Source organism: Hyperolius riggenbachi, chromosome 7 (assembly GCF_040937935.1).
Source record: "Hyperolius riggenbachi isolate aHypRig1 chromosome 7, aHypRig1.pri, whole genome shotgun sequence".
NCBI lineage: Eukaryota > Metazoa > Chordata > Amphibia > Anura > Hyperoliidae > Hyperolius > Hyperolius riggenbachi.
In genome coordinates, this window is record NC_090652.1 from 290,493,134 (window position 1) to 290,513,040 (window position 19,907).

Sequence of the window (19,907 nt, forward strand, 5' to 3'; positions counted from 1 at the left end):
AAAAAAAAGAGGAAAAAACGCAGCATGCAGTAATGATTAAAAATCGGAATCGGATGTAAAAAACAATTAAAAATTGGAATCCGAATCGCATGCAGTGTGCAATTTTTTACATTTCTTTTCAATCAAGATTTACAATCAGTTGTTCTGATTGATTGTAACAATTGAAAAATCTGACCAATGTACCACACACGTGTGATCAATTTTTCCCCAATTATTGAAAAAAAAAAAAACCTACTGAAAACTCTGAAAAAATGCCGCCTCTCCCGATCGAAAGAAATCTAAAGATCGAAAGAAATCTAAAAAGACAGGAAGTCCGATCGGAATTTTCACTCGAATTAAAAAAAAACTGTTTGATTTTTTTTGGGTGGAAATGATCCTTTTTTTTCTTTTCATTTTCTTGCTGTAAAATCGTATCATTTTATTGTATCGTGTAGGAGGAGGTTTTTTTTTCTTTTTTTCAGTGCTCAAGTCCCCCTGAAATCAATCTGTTTTTATCTAATGCATTTTTTTTTACTTACAGGGGAAAAAAAAACAGCAACTCCGCGCAGGACTAATTCAGTAATTCAATAATTATTTTATTTGACAACTGATTTATTAATCAAGCTGACAGGTATCAATCATCACCCTTCCGAATCTGATCCAATGCCAAAATCTGGCTCAGCCCAGGGGATTCACACTCATGACAGAGCGAAAGACTTGCATAATCTTTTATCACTACAGTAATTAGTCTGGAGGAGGTCCCAGCAACAGTGGGGGAAAAGCAGTTTTCCTACCACCTGTCAAGGGAGCATACCCGGGGCGCTGCTAACCCCAAGGATCAGTTGCACGTGCCCTGGATCTATTCTGAAGTGCCCCGGATGTCCCCTAGGCAGGGTCAGGCAGCAGGGCAGCGGTACTCACCTCTTGCCACTTGGAGGTGAATACTGCTGCCCGCTACAGAGAATGTCTCCAGACTTAGGGCTGGAACCCACAGGAGCGCTTTTGGCAGCGTTTTGGCAGCGCTGCGATACGCTAGCACTTTGCCAAAACGCTGGGCTAATGTTAATGGATGGGGCAACTTCCACAGGAGCGTTTGCGTTTCTCAGAAACGCAAACGCAGGACGTGCAGCATTTTGGGAGCGTTAGCGCTTCAATGTAAAGTATTGAACCGCTAGCAGAAACGCTCAGCAAAACCTAAACTGAGCGGTTTTGCTAGCGTTTTGCGGTTCAGCACACTGTAACAAAATGAAAAATAATACACAGGACCAATCAGGATAAAAACGCAAAACGCAAAACGCTAGGCAACCGCTGGGCAAAAAAATACAATGTTGCAAAACACGACCAAAAACGCGCATGAATCCGCTTGCAAACTGCTCAGGCAAAACGCTAGCGGTTGCGTTTGCGGTTTTCAGTGGGTTCCAGGCCTAAGAGAGCGGATGGAGAAGATGAGTAGTTCATCCTGCTGTGCTATTCTGCTGGGGGGGGGGGGGGGGGGGGTCAGGAGGAAAAACAGTGAGGACACAACGATGCATGCTCCCTATGGAGGCTCCAGGCACCACAGCTTCCAGCATGTCACCACAACACCCAGCATGCCCATAGAGGCACCAAAGCAACCAGCATGGCACCCAGTAAAGCACCACACAGCATCCCCATAGAGATAACACAGCACCCAGCATGCCCCATATGTGACTATTTACCGTATGTGATATGCTGCAATTTTTTTTCCTGTAAAATTGGAGAGGGGAGCTTCATCCAACATTTTGCTGGGAAGGCCTACTTAGACCACTAATAAGTTTGTGTAAATTGGCCACACCCATGACCACACCCACATTCAGGTGCATGGCCACACCCATTTTTTCGGCTGGAGTGCCCAAGTGCCCTGGATCTCTTAGGATCTCTCAGGATTCTAGCAACGCCCCTGGAGCATACATTTTCTTCTGTGCTTGCGCACCTCCTTTATTTACTGTATAGCGCATGCACAGCACCACCTCGCATCAACTCAACATATGGGGTTACTAGTTCATAGCTCCCAACTGTCCCTTTTTCGGAGGGACAGTCCCTCTTTGGGAGCCCTGTCCCCCTGTCCCTCTTCCCTCCTCATTTGTCCCTCTTTCAGGATTTGTCCCTCTTTCTATGTAAATATATATATTTCTCTACTAAAAATGTGTTTGTCTCTAAACTTTATTCCCATCGTTTAAATTGATATATTACTAATATGAAGGAAAATGAACCAGGATGGAAAGGATCAGTGTGGTTTGAATTATAAAACAACATATTTTTCTTATGAAATCTTTATGGTATGCGTGACAAGGGGTGTGACGGGCGTGATCAGCAGGGCCAGATTTAGGACAAGGCCACCTAGGCCATGGCCTAGGGCACCACATGAGGAAGGGCACCAAAAGCAGCAGGTTAAACTGGTTCAGCATTTGCAAGCTTGCAAATGCTGCAATGCAGGGAGATCAGGCGAACGACTGACCGCGGTACTCTTCTGCTAGCTGATCAGGAGTGTGGCAGGGGCGTGGCTTAAGTGTCCCTCTTCTCATTTCAAAAAGTTGGGAGGTATGCTAGTTGCCCATCAGGGGAGAGTAGTGACAGGTTAGGCCTAGCTCCTGAGGGCCCGTTCACATTTAAAGAGAACCCAAAGTGCATTTTCGGGGGGCAGATGGGACACAGAGCCATGTTCTCTGCCTAATGACATGGCTCTGTGTCCCCCAACCGCCGCGCTCTGCCCCCCCACCGCCGCACTATAGCCCCCTGAGTTTAGCGATAAGATTTGTCGCTAACTCAGAGGTAAACACAGGGGAGAGGAATTCCTTACAGGGTTCCCTGAGCTCCCCTGGCCACACCTCCTGCTGCTCCCCCGCCTCCCTGCACGCTATGAGAGACAACACAGTCTCTCAGCGCAGCGTCGTGACCCAGAGGTCACGCAAGTGAAAGTGGGCCATTGCGGCCCATGGGAGCGGCGGTTTTTGCACTTATCTAATTCGCTCAGCCCTGCGGATCGGGTAGCCTACTTTTTTTATTTTTTTAGCCCACCTTGGGCTCTCTTTAAAAAGTGCAAAATGCTAGCGCTAGCAATGATCCCTCCTCTCCTGATCCCACCGTGCGATTAGCGCGGTAAATTCACTGTACACTTCAGCGATTCAGAGCGATCACAATCAGCGCTTTATTAAGCACTGTACCGTGATCGCTCCAGAATCACAGCAAAATTTATGCAGGTAACGCGTTTTGCGATTAATGCTAATCGCAAAATGCCCACGATCGGCACCGAATCGCCCACTAACCCTAACTGTTCCTCTTTTGGAGGGACAGCCCCTGTTTGGGAACTCAAATCCCTCTGTACTTCTGAACTTGTGGGTAAACAGAGGCGCCAGCAGGATAAAAACAATTATTAAAACTTTTAAAATATGCTGGGAGGCAGTGGTGGACTTACCTCCAAAGAGCAGACTAGACAACTGTCTGGCATAAATAAATAAATACTTCACTGGTACCCCAATAGATGCAACGCGTTTCGCAGGTCAAAGCCCGCTTCATCGGGCAATAGGTAGGGGACAAAAACAGTAGCTGTCAAACAACACATGTAGCGCCTCTGTTGTTTGATAGCTACAAGTGTTGTTTGACAGCTACTACTGAGGCGAGCCCGCTGGGGGGGGGGGGGGTCGCTGTCTGAAGGAAGTGCCCTTGATGAAGGAGGAGGGCCCCCCTCCCTGCGACTGTGTGTGCCTGCTGCTCCCCCCTGGGGCACCTATAACTGGCTACCTACACTGGGGCACCTATAGCAGGGGCCACTTTTTTGGCCTTTTATATATGGGCCACTTGTAGGCACTCGCCTAGACGCCTATGGGTAAATCTGGCCCTGTTCACGCATAAGGTAGGTAGTGTGTGTGTGTGTGTGTGTGTGTGTGCGGGTGTTAGATTTAGGCAGGCAGTGTGCGTCGGGGGGAGAGGGGGGGGGGGTTAGGTTTAGGCAGGCATTAGGCAGAGCTCTCTGTTGGTGGGCTCTCATCCCTGCTGGAATGTTTATTTCTATAATAATATTTATTTGATTTATTTTTAAATACATTTTGCTATTTATTTATTTCGCACTATCCCTGCCCTCCCTCCTCCCGCCAGCCAATCACTGTGATTGGCTGTCATAGGCTTCAACCTGCCGGGAGGGCTGTCCCCAGTACAGTGCTGCCTTAGATGGCAGCGCTGTACAGACCTATAAGACGGCGGTTTCACTGTCTAACAGTCTCCGAGCAGCGATTGCTGCTGGGAGACCAATAGCAGAGCAGAGCTCCGTCATTCCAGCGGGAATGCGCACGCAATCCCCTGCAATCCGTGCCCCTAGCCATTCACACCAATCGACGTGGTGCGGTCCTGGGGCTGCCGCCGTGTTCACGTCAATTGGCGTGGAGCTGTCGGCAGGGTGTATGCAGCACCTATAGCTAGTTAACCTATACTGAGGGCACCTATAACTTGCTGTATATACTGGAGGCACCTATAGCTGGCTATTTATACTTGAAGCACCTATAGCTGGCTACCTATATGGGGGGCACCTATAGCTCGGAGCAGTGCTTTTCAGCGCTGCTAGATTTGGGCGCAGCCGGCTCCTCCATAGACTTCAATAGGAATCATTCCTATTGAAGCGCTCGGTGAGTAACGTCGGCTCCGTCAGAAGACGGAGCGGAGGTTGCTTAAAAACATAATAATTCGGCCTCCAGCAATCGCTGGAAGCCGAATTATTTCATTCCCCCACTATCCATGTCGGCCTGGAGGGGGAATAGTAATTAAATCGGCCCAGACTTGTGCAGAAGCAGGATCAGCTATATACCGCTGTATCCTGCGCCCAAGTCTACCGGCGCCGATTTCAACTGTACTCCCTATAGCTAGCTACTTATACTTGGAGCACCTATAGCTGGCTATTTATACCTGATGCACCTATAGCTGGCTATCTATACTGGGTGTACCTATAGCTGGCTATCTATACTGGGTGTATCTATACTTGGCTACCTATATTTGAGGCACCTATAACTGGCTACCTACATACCTTACAACTTTTTGAGATAAGAAAGAGGAACACTTAAGCCACACCTCAGCCCACGCCCCCATCACACCCCTAGTTACGCATACCATAATGATTTCCTAAGAAAAATACGTTGTTTTATAGTTCAAACCACACTGGTTCATATAACTTCAGATTAACATTTCAAAATTAGCAACATATCAATTTAAAGGATGGGAATAAAGTTTAAAGTCAATCAAATACATTTTTATAATAGAGAAATACAGTATATATATATATATATATATATATATATATATATATATATATTTACATAGAAAGAGGGACAAAGTCCTGAAAGAGGGACAAATGAGGAGGAAAGAGGGACAGGGCTACCTAAGAGGATCCCTAGCTATGGACCTATACAAAGGTCCAGATAAACGATTCTGAGCAACTGCACAATTTTATAAACTGATTTTGCACCTGAGTAGTTCTTCTTTACACCTTGCAGTTTTATTTAAATTTCTCCAGTGTACTTTACACCCAGACGCAGCGGCATTGCGAGGTGGTCAGTGAGTCATTTGCATAAACCCCCCCCGCCCCCTCCGGACCACCTTCAAATCACCCAGAAAATCTCCCACCACATTACTGCTGCAAGACATGTGCTGGCAGGGGGCGGGGCTCTCCATGACATGTGTGGGCAGGAAGCGGGGCTCTCCATGACATGGGCTGGCAGGGGGCGGGGCTCTCCATGACATGAGCGTACAGGGGGCGGGGTTTCCAGCCATACTCTGTCGCAAGTGACCCGCGCTCTATGTTCTGCCCGCCCAACACACAACTTTCTCCAGCAGCTCCAGCCTCCTTCCGCCAGCCTCGCGCGAACTTTGAATGACGTAATTCTGCCGGGATCCTGAGTCCTGACGCAGGGCGGGAACGAACAGCGGGCTGTGTGATATAACTGGAGCGGGACGTGCTGTGAGTGCTGGGTGTTGATGCATGCCGGGGATCTGCAGAGGTAGAGCCAAGACACAGGCTGTTATGCAGGGTGGCATGGCCAGGACCAATCTGCCAGTTCAGGTGGCATTGAGGGTACAGTACTAGGCAGCAGTCTGCCAGTTCAGGTGTCACTGAGGGTACAGTACTAGGCAGCAGTCTGCCAGTTCAGGTGGCACTGAGAGTACAGTACTAGGCAACAGTCTGACAGTTCAGGTGGCACTGAGGGTACAGTACTAGGCAGCAGTCTGCCAGTTCAGGTGGCACTGAGGGTACATTACTAGGCAGCAGTCTGCCAGTTCAGGTGGCACTGAGGGTACAGTACTAGGCAGCAGTCTGCCAGTTCAGGTGGCACTGAGGGTACATTACTAGGCAGCAGTCTGCCAGTTCAGGTGGCACTGAGGGTACAGTACTAGGCAGCAGTCTAACAGTTCAGGTGGCACTGAGGGTACAGTACTAGGCAGCAGTCTGCCAGTTCAGGTGGCACTGAGGGTACATAACTAGGCAGCAGTCTGCCAGTTCAGGTGGCACTGAGGGTACAGTACTAGGCAGCAGTCTGCCAGTTCAGGTGGCACTGAGGGTACAGTACTAGGCAGCAGTCTGCCAGTTCAGGTGGCACTGAGGGTACAGTACTAGGCAGCAGTCTGACAGTTCAGGTGGCACTGAGGGTACAGTACTAGGCAGCAGTCTGCCAGTTCAGGTGGCACTGAGGGTACAGTACTAGGCAGCAGTCTGACAGTTCAGGTGGCACTGAGGGTACAGTACTAGGCAGCAGTCTGCCAGTTCAGGTGGCACTGAGGGTACATAACTAGGCAGCAGTTTGCCAGTTCAGGTGGCACTGAGGGTACATAACTAGGCAGCAGTCTGACAGTTCAGGTGGCACTGAGGGTACAGTACTAGGCAGCAGTCTGACAGTTCAGGTGGCATTGAGGGTACATTACTAGGCAGCATTCTGCCAGTTCAGGTGGCACTGAGGGCACATTACTAGGCAGCAGTCTGCCAGTTCAGGTGGCACTGAGGGTACATTACTAGGCAGCAGTCTGACAGTTCAGGTGGCATTGAGGATACAGTACTAGGCAGCAGTCTGACAGTTCAGGTGGCATTGAGGATACAGTACTAGGCAGCAGTCTGACAGTTCAGGTGGCATTGAGGATACAGTACTAGGCAGCAGTCTGCCAGTTCAGGTGGCACTGAGGGTACATTACTAGGCAGCAGTCTGCCAGTTCAGGTGGCACTGAGGGTACATTACTAGGCAGCAGTCTGCCAGTTCAGGTGGCACTGAGGGTACATTACTAGGCAGCAGTCTGCCAGTTCAGGTGGCACTGAGGGTACATTACTAGGCAGCAGTCTGCCAGTTCAGGTGGCACTGAGGGTGCATTACTAGGCAGCAGTCTGCCAGTTCAGGTGGCACTGAGGGTACAGTACTAGGCAGCAGTCTGCCAGTTCAGGTGGCACTGAGGGTGCATTACTAGGCAGCAGTCTGCCAGTTCAGGTGGCACCGAGGATACATTACTAGGTAGCAGTCTGCCAGTTCAGAGGCAACTGAGGGTACATTACTAGGTAGCAGTCTGACAGTTCAGGTGGCACCGAGGGTACATTACTAGGCAGCAGTCTGCCAGTTCAGGTGGCAAAGAGGATACTTTACTAGGCAGCAGTCTGCCAGTTCAGGTGGCACTGAGGGTACAGTACTAGGCAGCAGTCTGCCAGTTCAGGTGGCACTGAGGGTACATTACTAGGCAGCAGTCTGCCAGTTCAGGTGGCACTGAGGGTACATTACTAGGCAGCAGTCTGCCAGTTCAGGTGGCACTGAGGGTACATTACTAGGCAGCAGTCTGCCAGTTCAGGTGGCACTGAGGGTACATTACTAGGCAGCAGTCTGCCAGTTCAGGTGGCACTGAGGGTACATTACTAGCAGTGTTCTCCCCAGAAATTATTTCCAGCCGGGTGGCAAGAAAAAGTAGCCGGGTGGCATGAAAAAGTAGCCGGGTGGGGCAAGATGAGAGAATGCAGGGCTGGTGCTTCTGTGCACAACTCTGCTCACAGCATAGGAGGAGGTGAGCTGATTACAGCTGGGTGCTCACCAAAACTAGCCGGGTGGAGCACCCGGCTAAAAGAGCCTGGGGAGAACACTGACTAGGCAGCAGTCTGCCAGTTCAGGTGGCACTGAGGGTACATTACTAGGCAGCAGTCTGCCAGTTCAGGTGGCACCGAGGATACATTACTAGGCAGCAGTCTGCCAGTTCAGGTGGCACCGAGGATACATTATTAGGCAGCAGTCTGCCAGTTCAGGTGGCACTGAGGGTACGTTACTTGGCAGCAGTCTGCCAGTTCAGGTGGCACCGAGGATACATTACTAGGCAGCAGTCTGCCAGTTCAGGTGGCACTGAGGGTGCATTACTAGGCAGCAGTCTGCCAGTTCAGGTGGCACTAAGGGTGCATTACTAGGCAGCAGTCTGCCAGTTCAGGTGGCACTGAGGGTACAGTACTAGGCAGCAGTCTGCCAGTTCAGGTGGCATTGAGGGTACAGTACTAGGCAGTAGTCTGCCAGTTCAGGTGGCACTGAGGGTACAGTACTAGGCAGCAGTCTGCCAGTTCAGGTGGCATTGAGGGCACAGTACTAGGCAGCAGTTTGCCAGTTCAGGTGGCACTGAGGGTACATTACTAGGCAGTAGTCTGCCAGTTCAGGTGGCACTGAGGGTACAGTACTAGGCAGCAGTCTGCCAGTTCAGGTGGCACTGAGGGTACAGTACTAGGCAGCAGTCTGACAGTTCAGGTGGCACTGAGGGTACAGTACTAGGCAGCAGTCTGACAGTTCAGGTGGCACTGAGGGTACAGTACTAGGCAGCAGTCTGCCAGTTCAGGTGGCACTGAGGGTACAGTACTAGGCAGCAGTCTGACAGTTCAGGTGGCACTGAGGGTACAGTACTAGGCAGCAGTCTGCCAGTTCAGGTGGCACTGAGGGTACATAACTAGGCAGCAGTCTGCCAGTTCAGGTGGCACTGAGGGTACATAACTAGGCAGCAGTCTGACAGTTCAGGTGGCACTGAGGGTACAGTACTAGGCAGCAGTCTGACAGTTCAGGTGGCATTGAGGGTACATTACTAGGCAGCATTCTGCCAGTTCAGGTGGCACTGAGGGCACATTACTAGGCAGCAGTCTGCCAGTTCAGGTGGCACTGAGGGTACATTACTAGGCAGCAGTCTGACAGTTCAGGTGGCATTGAGGATACAGTACTAGGCAGCAGTCTGACAGTTCAGGTGGCATTGAGGATACAGTACTAGGCAGCAGTCTGACAGTTCAGGTGGCATTGAGGATACAGTACTAGGCAGCAGTCTGCCAGTTCAGGTGGCACTGAGGGTACATTACTAGGCAGCAGTCTGCCAGTTCAGGTGGCACTGAGGGTACATTACTAGGCAGCAGTCTGCCAGTTCAGGTGGCACTGAGGGTACATTACTAGGCAGCAGTCTGCCAGTTCAGGTGGCACTGAGGGTACATTACTAGGCAGCAGTCTGCCAGTTCAGGTGGCACTGAGGGTGCATTACTAGGCAGCAGTCTGCCAGTTCAGGTGGCACTGAGGGTACAGTACTAGGCAGCAGTCTGCCAGTTCAGGTGGCACTGAGGGTGCATTACTAGGCAGCAGTCTGCCAGTTCAGGTGGCACCGAGGATACATTACTAGGTAGCAGTCTGCCAGTTCAGAGGCAACTGAGGGTACATTACTAGGTAGCAGTCTGACAGTTCAGGTGGCACCGAGGGTACATTACTAGGCAGCAGTCTGCCAGTTCAGGTGGCAAAGAGGATACTTTACTAGGCAGCAGTCTGCCAGTTCAGGTGGCACTGAGGGTACAGTACTAGGCAGCAGTCTGCCAGTTCAGGTGGCACTGAGGGTACATTACTAGGCAGCAGTCTGCCAGTTCAGGTGGCACTGAGGGTACATTACTAGGCAGCAGTCTGCCAGTTCAGGTGGCACTGAGGGTACATTACTAGGCAGCAGTCTGCCAGTTCAGGTGGCACTGAGGGTACATTACTAGGCAGCAGTCTGCCAGTTCAGGTGGCACTGAGGGTACATTACTAGCAGTGTTCTCCCCAGAAATTATTTCCAGCCGGGTGGCAAGAAAAAGTAGCCGGGTGGCATGAAAAAGTAGCCGGGTGGGGCAAGATGAGAGAATGCAGGGCTGGTGCTTCTGTGCACAACTCTGCTCACAGCATAGGAGGAGGTGAGCTGATTACAGCTGGGTGCTCACCAAAACTAGCCGGGTGGAGCACCCGGCTAAAAGAGCCTGGGGAGAACACTGACTAGGCAGCAGTCTGCCAGTTCAGGTGGCACTGAGGGTACATTACTAGGCAGCAGTCTGCCAGTTCAGGTGGCACCGAGGATACATTACTAGGCAGCAGTCTGCCAGTTCAGGTGGCACCGAGGATACATTATTAGGCAGCAGTCTGCCAGTTCAGGTGGCACTGAGGGTACGTTACTTGGCAGCAGTCTGCCAGTTCAGGTGGCACCGAGGATACATTACTAGGCAGCAGTCTGCCAGTTCAGGTGGCACTGAGGGTGCATTACTAGGCAGCAGTCTGCCAGTTCAGGTGGCACTAAGGGTGCATTACTAGGCAGCAGTCTGCCAGTTCAGGTGGCACTGAGGGTACAGTACTAGGCAGCAGTCTGCCAGTTCAGGTGGCATTGAGGGTACAGTACTAGGCAGTAGTCTGCCAGTTCAGGTGGCACTGAGGGTACAGTACTAGGCAGCAGTCTGCCAGTTCAGGTGGCATTGAGGGCACAGTACTAGGCAGCAGTTTGCCAGTTCAGGTGGCACTGAGGGTACATTATTAGGCAGCAGTCTGCCAGTTCAGGTTACTAGGCAGCAGTCTGCCAGTTCAGGTGGCACTGAGGGTACATTACTAGGCAGCAGTTTGCCAGTTCAGGTGGCACTGAGGGTACGTTACTAGGCAGCAGTCTGCCAGTTCAGGTGGCACCGAGGATACATTACTAGGCAGCAGTCTGCCAGTTCAGGTGGCACTGAGGGTGCATTACTAGGCAGCAGTCTGCCAGTTCAGGTGGCACTAAGGGTGCATTACTAGGCAGCAGTCTGCCAGTTCAGGTGGCACTGAGGGTACAATACTAGGCAGCAGTCTGCCAGTTCAGGTGGCATTGAGGGTACAGTACTAGGCAGTAGTCTGCCAGTTCAGGTGGCACTGAGGGTACAGTACTAGGCAGCAGTCTGCCAGTTCAGGTGGCATTGAGGGTACAGTACTAGGCAGCAGTCTGCCAGTTCAGGTGGCACCGAGGGTACAGTACTAGGCAGCAGTCTGCCAGTTCAGGTGGCACTGAGGGTACATTAGGCAGCAGTCTGCCAGTTTAGGTTACTAGGCAGTAGTCTGCCAGTTCAGGTGGCACTGAGGGTACATTACTAGGCAGCAGTTTGCCAGTTCAGGTGGCACTGAGGGTACATTACTAGGCAGCAGTCTGACAGTTCAGGTGGCACCGAGGGTACATTACTAGGCAGCAGTCTGCCAGTTCAGGTGGCACCGAGGGTACAGTACTAGGCAGCAGTCTGCCAGTTCAGGTGGCACTGAGGGTCCATTACTAGGCAGCAGTCTGCCAGTTCAGGTGGCACCGAGGATACATTACTAGGCAGCAGTCTGCCAGTTCAGGTGGCATTGAGGGTACATTACTAGACTGCAGTCTGCCAGTTCAGGTGGCACTGAGGGTACATTACTAGGCAGCAGTTTGCCAGTTCAGGGGGCACTGAGGGTACATTACTAGGCAGCAGTCTGCCAGTTCAGGTGGCATTGAGGGTACAGTACTAGGCAGCAGTCTGACAGTTCAGGTGGCACTAAGGGTACATTACTAGGCAGCAGTTTGCCAGTTCAGGGGGCACTGAGGGTACATTACTAGGCAGCAGTCTGCCAGTTCAGGTGGCACTGAGGGTACATTACTAGGCAGCAGTCTGCCAGTTCAGGAGGCACTGAGGGTACATTACTAGGCAGCAGTCTGCCAGTTCAGGTGGCACTGAGGGTACAATACTAGGCAGCAGTCTGCCAGTTCAGGTGGCACTGAGGGTACATTAGTATGCAGCAGTCTGCCAGTTCAGGTGGCACTGATGGTACATTACTAGGCAGCAGTCTGCCAGTTCAGGTGGCACTGAGGGTACATTATTAGGCAGCGATCTGCCAGTTCAGGTGGCACTGAGGGTACATTACTTGGCAGCAGTCTGACAGTTCAGGTGGCACTGAGGGTACAGTACTAGGCAGCAGTCTGCCAGTTCAGGTGGCACTGAGGGTACAGTACTAGGCAGCAGTCTGCCAGTTCAGGTGGCACTGAGGGTACATTACTAGGCAGCAGTCTGCCAGTTCAGGTGGCACTGAGGGTACATTACTTGGCAGCAGTCTGCCAGTTCAGGTGGCACTGAGGGTACATTACTAGGCAGCAGTCTGCCAGTTCAGGTGGCACTGAGGGTACATTACTTGGCAGCAGTCTGCCAGTTCAGGTGGCACTGAGGGTACAGTACTAGGCAGCAGTCTGCCAGTTCAGGTGGCACTGAGGGTACAGTACTAGGCAGCAGTCTGCCAGTTCAGGTGGCACTGAGGGTGCATTACTAGGCAGCAGTCTGCCAGTTCAGGTGGCACTGAGGGTGCATTACTAGGCAGCAGTCTGCCAGTTCAGGTGGCACTGAGGGTACAGTACTAGGCAACAGTCTGCCATCTCAGGTGGCAATGAGGGTACAGTACTAGGCAGCAGTCTGCCTGTTCAGGTGGCACTGAGGGTGCATAACTAGGCAGCAGTCTGCCAGTTCAGGTGGCACAGAGGATACATTACTAGGCAGCAGTCTGCCAGTTCAGGTGGCACCGAGGATGCATTACTAGGCAGCAGTCTGCCAGTTCAGGTAGCACTGAGGGTACATTACTAGGTAGCAGTCTGCCATTTCAGGTGGCACTGAGGGTGCATTACTAGGCAGCAGTCTGCCAGTTCAGGTGGCACTAAGGGTGCATTACTAGGCAACAGTCTGCCAGTTTAGGTGGCACTGAGGGTACAGTACTAGGCAGCAGTCTGCCAGTTCAGGTGGCATTGAGGGTACAGTACTAGGCAGCAGTCTGCCAGTTCAGGTGGCACTGAGGGTACAGTACTAGGCAGCAGTCTGCCAGTTCAGGTGGCACTGAGGGTACAGTACTAGGCAGCAGTCTGCCAGTTCAGGTGGCACTGAGGGTACATTACTAGGCAGCAGTCTGCCAGTTCAGGTGGCACTGAGGGTACATTACTAGGCAGCAGTCTGCCAGTTCAGGTGGCACTGAGGGTACAGTACTAGGCAGTAGTCTGCCAGTTCAGGTGGCACTGAGGGTACAGTACTAGGCAGCAATCTGCCAGTTCAGGTGGCACTGAGGGTACAGTACTAGGCAGCAATCTGCCAGTTCAGGTGGCACTGAGGGTACAGTACTAGGCAGCAGTCTGCCAGTTCAGGTGGCACTGAGGGTACATTACTAGGCAGCAGTCTGCCAGTTCAGGTGGCACTGAGGGTACAGTACTAGGCAGTAGTCTGCCAGTTCAGGTGGCACTGAGGGTACAGTACTAGGCAGTAGTCTGCCAGTTCAGGTGGCACTGAGGGTGCATTACTAGGCAGCAGTCTGCCAGTTCAGGTGGCACTGAGGGTGCATTACTAGGCAGCAGTCTGCCAGTTCAGGTGGCACTGAGGGTACAGTACTAGGCAGCAGTCTGCCATCTCAGGTGGCAATGAGGGTACAGTACTAGGCAGCAGTCTGCCAGTTCAGGTGGCACTGAGGGTACAGTACTAGGCAGTAGTCTGCCAGTTCAGGTGGCACTGAGGGTACAGTACTAGGCAGTAGTCTGCCAGTTCAGGTGGCACTGAGGGTACAGTACTAGGCAGCAGACTGCCAGTTCAGGTGGCACTGAGGGTACATTACTAGGCAGTAGTCTGCCAGTTCAGGTGGCACTGAGGGTACAGTACTAGGCAGTAGTCTGCCAGTTCAGGTGGCACTGAGGGTACAGTACTAGGCAGCAGTCTGCCAGTTCAGATGGCATTGAGGGTACAGTACTAGGCAGCAGTCTGCCAGTTCAGGTGGCACTGAGGGTACAGTACTAGGCAGCAGTCTGCCAGTTCAGGTGGCACTGAGGGTACAGTACTAGGCAGCAGTCTGCCAGTTCAGGTGGCACTGAGGGTACATTACTAGGCAGCAGTCTGCCAGTTCAGGTGGCACTGAGGGTACAGTACTAGGCAGTAGTCTGCCAGTTCAGGTGGCATTGAGGGTACAGTACTAGGCAGCAGTCTGCCAGTTCAGGTGGCACTGAGGGTACATTACTAGGCAGCAGTCTGCCAGTTCAGGTGGCACTGAGGGTACAGTACTAGGCAGCAATCTGCCAGTTCAGGTGGCACTGAGGGTGCATTACTAGGCAGCAGTCTGCCAGTTCAGGAGACACTTGAGGGTACAGTCCCAGGCAACAGTCCGCTATTTCAGGGGGCACTGAGGGTACATTACCAGAGCAAAGGCTGTCAATGCAGGGGGTACCTGGGACACTGCATGAGCTGCCAGTTCAAGGGGGAGTTAGGGACCTTTCCAGGATGTATGCTGCCAGTGCAGCCCAGGTGGCATTTGGGACATTCCATGGACTGCCTGTGAAGGGGGCATAATTTAGGGCTTTGCTAAGACACAAGGCTGCCAGTGCAGAGATGCAGTTGGGGGGGGATTTCTAATTTATAGAAGGGAAGCCTAATGAGGGGGCACTCTCTTGCTACAGGCTGTTAGTATACAGGATGGCTGGGTGTTGCAGGAATGTTTTCCAGAGCTAATCTATTTTAGGGGACCCAGGCGGAAACCTCATGGGGAATAATTCTCCAATCACAGTATCCTCGTACAGCACAAAATGTTGTGATTGGCCGAATAGTGTGGGCGTAGCTTACTACAACCTATTGGAAACATCCGTTCAAGAGGGTGCCGTCCACCCAATCACATTAGCTGTCTTTTCTCTATGAGGTTCCCTGCTGTGTCCCCTAAACTAGACTAGCGCCTCTTTTTTGGGAGGGAGAAGTGTCAGGGTACAGGCTGTTCTAGTGTAAGGGTGTGAATGCATTGTCGGTGCATGTACTAGCAGTGGAGGAGAGAGAGAGGACATTGCGTGAGCTTAGACTGCAAATATAATGCCATCCTTGGGGAGGATCACAGTCTTGGCTCAGTATTGCAGTAGTTAATGTGTAACTCCACTGATAAAGTTTTTCTCCAGATCAGTCCTCTACATTGCATGTAAATTAACAGGCTGTATTATAACTTTTTGGCCTTTGAAGCTTACCATGCGGTGCATTATTGGCAAGTAGTAGTGATCTTTGTGTAAACATGGCAGTTCTGTGCTTCTGTGTAATAATGCCCTGTGCAATCATCAGGGCTGTGGAGTAGAGGAGTCGGAGCAATTTTTGTGTACCTGGAGTCCACGTTATCATAAACTGAGGAGTTGGGAGTCTGATGATTTTTGTACCCACTCCATAGCGCTGGAAGGGTTGTGGTGTTGGAATCAAGAGTCGTAGCAATTTTGGGTACCTAGAGTCGCTGGTTTTATACACTAAGGAGTCAGATTTGTTTGTACCGACTCCACAGCCCTGGAATAATTGCATTAAATGTGACTTTCTATTGTGTGTGACTTCTAGGTAAGCTCTGATCTATTGACGGTGTCCCATGTGTTCCTAGCCTGACCCTGATGCCCATGAGTTAAAAGAATTGTTTATTTTTTAGCATAGTCCGCTCTAAGCCTCACACATGACCTTCAATGATGTATCAGTGCAACTATGCCCTCCGCATAAAAGAACACGTCAAGGGTGTGAAACGATGACTTTTTTAGGTTTGGATTAGTGGATGTGTGAGGGGGCTCGGATTGGGTAATTGAAAGGTTTTGTTTCTTGTTTAAATCTAAATTCATGAATTGCACACATTGAATTACAACTTTTTTTGACAACTTCGCCCTTCCCTTCCTTTGACTGAACTTAAAGAGACACTGAAGCGGAAAAAAATGATGATTTTTATGTGTAGTACAGCTAACAAATAAAAGATTAGGAGCAGAGATATACGTCTAGTATTGTTTCCAGTACAGGAAGAGTTAAAGCGGACCCAAACCAAACATTTTTTTAATTCAAAATATTTAGTTGCACCACTCTGACACATACAAATATAAATAAACACTCATTTAAGCCTATGAGTATTTCAGTGACTGCTTTTCACCCTCCTCTTTACATAACTAGGGTTATACAGGTGGCAGCCATTAGCAATTCCTCCTTTGCTGGACACCATCTACTCCACCAGTTTGCCGGATTATTTGCCGGCAATATAAAAGGAATGGGAGGGGTTTCTCCAATAAATGTAAAATATTTTATATTTGTCATCATGCAGCTGAAAAAAGGCTGCTATTTATTATTATGATTTAGAAAATAAATTTTATTTCTGAAATCTTGTATTTTTAGTTTGGGTCCACTTTAAGACACTGCAGTTGTTAGCTATGCAAAAGGGCCATGGAGCTCCACGACTTTCAAAGTGGCAGAGAGCTCTGTCTTCTGAAGCTTATCTTAACTGTCAGTCATTGTATTGTTTTTTTTTCTTGAGCAGAGAACAGGCCAATAGTTCACTAGCCTGCTCTGTAAAATCATTTAGAATGCCGAGTAGTGTGTAAACTGCAAATATTAGAGAATGATGCAATGTTATAAAAAACACTATGTAACTGAAAATAAAAATGAGACTCTTTTATGTGCTACTAATGTTCTAGTAATTATCCGTACTACACAACCAATTCATTATATCATAATTTTTTTTCCGTTTCGGTGTCTCCTTAACCTCCTTGCCGGTCTAAAAAATCCGGCAAGGAGGCAGCGCCGCACATTTTTTTAAATTTTTTTTTTTTTTTTAAATCATGTAGCGAGCCAAGGGCTCGCTACATGATAGCCGCTAAGCGGCGGCATCCCCCCACCCACTCCGATCGCCTTCGGCGATCAGAGTATGCAGGGAATCCCGTTGAGAACGGGATTTCCTGCAGGGCTTCCCCGGTCGCCATGGCGACGGGGCGGGATGACGTCACCGACGTCATGGACGTCGGGACGTCATAGGGAATCCCGATCCGCCCCTCAACGCTGCCTGGCACTGATTGGCCAGGCAGCGCAGGGCTCTGGGGCAGGGGGGAGCGACTCGGCGCAGCGGATTGCGGCGGATCGGCGGCGAGCGGCGGCGATCGGAAGTTACAAGCAGCTAGCAAAGTGCTAGCTGCTTGTAACAAAAAAAAAATTATGCAAATCGGCCCAGCGGGGCCTGAGATATCCTCCTGCGCAGGTTACCCCCGAGCTGAGCTCAGGATAACCGGCAAGGAGGTTAAGGATGGTTTCACACTAGAAACCGGCGTTATGGGAGCGTTGCACCCACCACAGTGCTAAAAACAGCCTTTGGGAATTTCTGCGGTAATGCATGGTAATTTCCCTTCTGGCTGCAGGCCAAGCAAGAGGTGAGGCTCTCTAGCGCTCACTTCCTGTGGGCAAAATTTGAATTGCGCAGTAGTATATTGAAAAAATACTCTTGCACACTGCAACGCAGATGCAGAATTTTTTTTTTATAAAATCAGCATCGCCATAGACTTGCATGACTTTCGGTCGCTGCGCAAGTTGTCCGACATTGTGCTATGCACTTCTGGCGCATCGGGCCAGGTATGACATGCCCTATAGACTTTCATTGGTGTCACGTTGCACTGTGGCAAAATAGGCTAACTTAACCTCCTTAGCGGTAACCCCATGTGTGACACGGGGTAAGCCGCCGGAGGGTGCCGCTCAGGCCCTGCTGGGCCGATTTACATAATTTTTATTTTTTTGCTGGACGCAGCTAGCACTTTGCTAGCTGCGCCAGCACACTGATCGCCGCCGGCCCGCGCCCGATCGCCGCTATCCATTGCGGCGCGCGGCCCCCCCCACAGACCCCGTGCGCTGCCTGGCCAATCAGTGCCAGGCAGCGCCGAGGGGTGGATCGGGACTCCCAATGACGTCCCGACGTTGCTGACGTCGGTGACGTCATCCCACCCCGTCGCCATGGCGACGGGGGAAGCCCTCCAGGAAATCCTGTTCTTTGAACGGGATTTCCTGATCGAAGCGGGCGGGGGGATGCCGCTGAGCAGCGGCTATCATGTAGCGAGCTCTGGGCTCGCTACATGATTTAAAAAAAAAATAAAAATAAAAAAAACTGCTGCGCTGCCCCCTGGCGGAATTTTTCATACCGCCAGGGGGGGTTAATGGCGCCAGTGTGAAAAGGGCCTCACAGTTGCTTTATGAGGTTAACACAATATTGCTGTTATTGTTTAAATTCCCCTGGCATTTTTCTGCATTGTGGGGGTTGGGAGAAGTATGTTTAGAGAGCACACTATATAATAGGGGGGTACTGTAAAAAGAAGCACTAAATTGAGGGTTAGAATAATAATGAGCGCATTAATAAGAAGCACCAGAAAAAGAAAACATTGTAATGAAGGGTACTGTAAGTACTGTACGGCAGTGACATAAACAGCCACACCAGCCTTTAAAGACCATGTTTAGGGTTCCTCGAGATCCAAAAACTACTTGCAGGGGTTCCTCAAGATCCAAAAAGTATTTGGAGGGTTCCTCCAGGGTAAAAAGGTTGAGAAAGGCTGCTCTGGAGTAATGCGATGGGCCCAAGCGTCATTCATAGTCACAGATTCTTGAATGAAGTAATGAGTTTTTCCAGAGGCTTCTCTCTGCCTTTAGATCTGCAATGAGATGTTTTAGCACTCAAATGGGTGGAAATCCAAGTACTGTCCTAATGCAATCAGCTTTTGCTTTTGGAATCCCTCATGTCTTCTCATTCTGGTGAACTGTCTGCCATGGTGTTTATGTAAATTGATTGATTTTATAAATGGAGCTTTTCCAACGGAGTGTGTAAGCATTTGACAAAGGCCTGCGTGCCGAAACGTTATGCTGTTTTGTGGCTATGATACCATGTAATAAATTATGCTAAAATCTCAAATCCAAGCAGAGACCCGGCTACCTTTATTCTTCGGTACTGTCTGCCATCACCAAACCATGCACCTTGCCCAAATTTTCCTGAGAAGGGGTCATCTTTGGTTCTTGGTCTCCCCAGTTTAACTTCAGATGACAACTTTTTAATTGTGTAGTAGTTGTGAGAACCCCTCCCCTCTATATCTTCCTGCCGTAGCCACCATATCTTCCTATCTCTTTATTGGTTCTCAACAAAGTCATAGGACTAGGTGCCTCTTTATTTACTCTTGTTTCTGCCATTTGGCAAGTTAAAATGAACCTGAAGTGGAGCATAGCATTAAAAATATGTATATACAGTTGTGCTCATAAGTTTATATACCCTGGCAGAATTTATGAATTCTTAACCATTTTTCAGAGAATACGAATAACAAACAACTTTTCTTTCACTCGTGGTTAGTCGTTGGCTGAAGCCATTTATTGTCAAAAACTGTTTACTATCTTTAAATCCTAATCACTACCCAAATGACCCTGATCAAAAGAATACTTACACCAGTTCTTAACATCATGTATTTCCCCCTTCATCAATGACGTCTTGAAGTCTTGTGGTGGTTGTGGATGAGGCTTTCTACCTTATCATATGGTAAAGCTTCCTATTCTCCCTTGCAAAAAGCCTCCATTTCCTGTACATTTTTGGGCTGTCTTGCATGAACTGCACATTTGAGGTCTCCCCAGAGTGGAACAAAAGGAAAGGAATGACTGGGTCTCTACCTGGGATTTTTGCAGTAGTTACAAGTTAACCCTCCTGGCGGTTTGTCAAAATCCGCCAGGGGGCAGCAAATACGTTTTTTTTTTTTTTTTTTTTTTTCATGTAGCGAGACGAGGTCTCGCTACATGATAGCCGCTGCTCAGCGGCATCCCCCCAGCCCCTCCGATCGCCGCCGGCGATCGGAAATCAGGAGATCCCGTTCAAAGAACGGGA

At 50.0% G+C, this 19,907-nt stretch overlaps 1 protein-coding gene across 1 annotated transcript in view; it reads left to right on the plus strand.

Annotated features, from left to right (window-relative positions):
• The first annotated feature begins 5,768 nt into the window (after positions 1–5,768).
• ZRANB3 (zinc finger RANBP2-type containing 3) overlaps positions 5,769–19,907 on the plus strand; it is a 413,220-nt gene continuing 399,081 nt past the window's right edge. The window contains exon 1 of the mRNA XM_068245929.1: positions 5,769–5,941. The gene's annotated coding sequence lies outside the window, so the exon portion shown is untranslated. The remainder of the gene's footprint in view (positions 5,942–19,907) is intronic.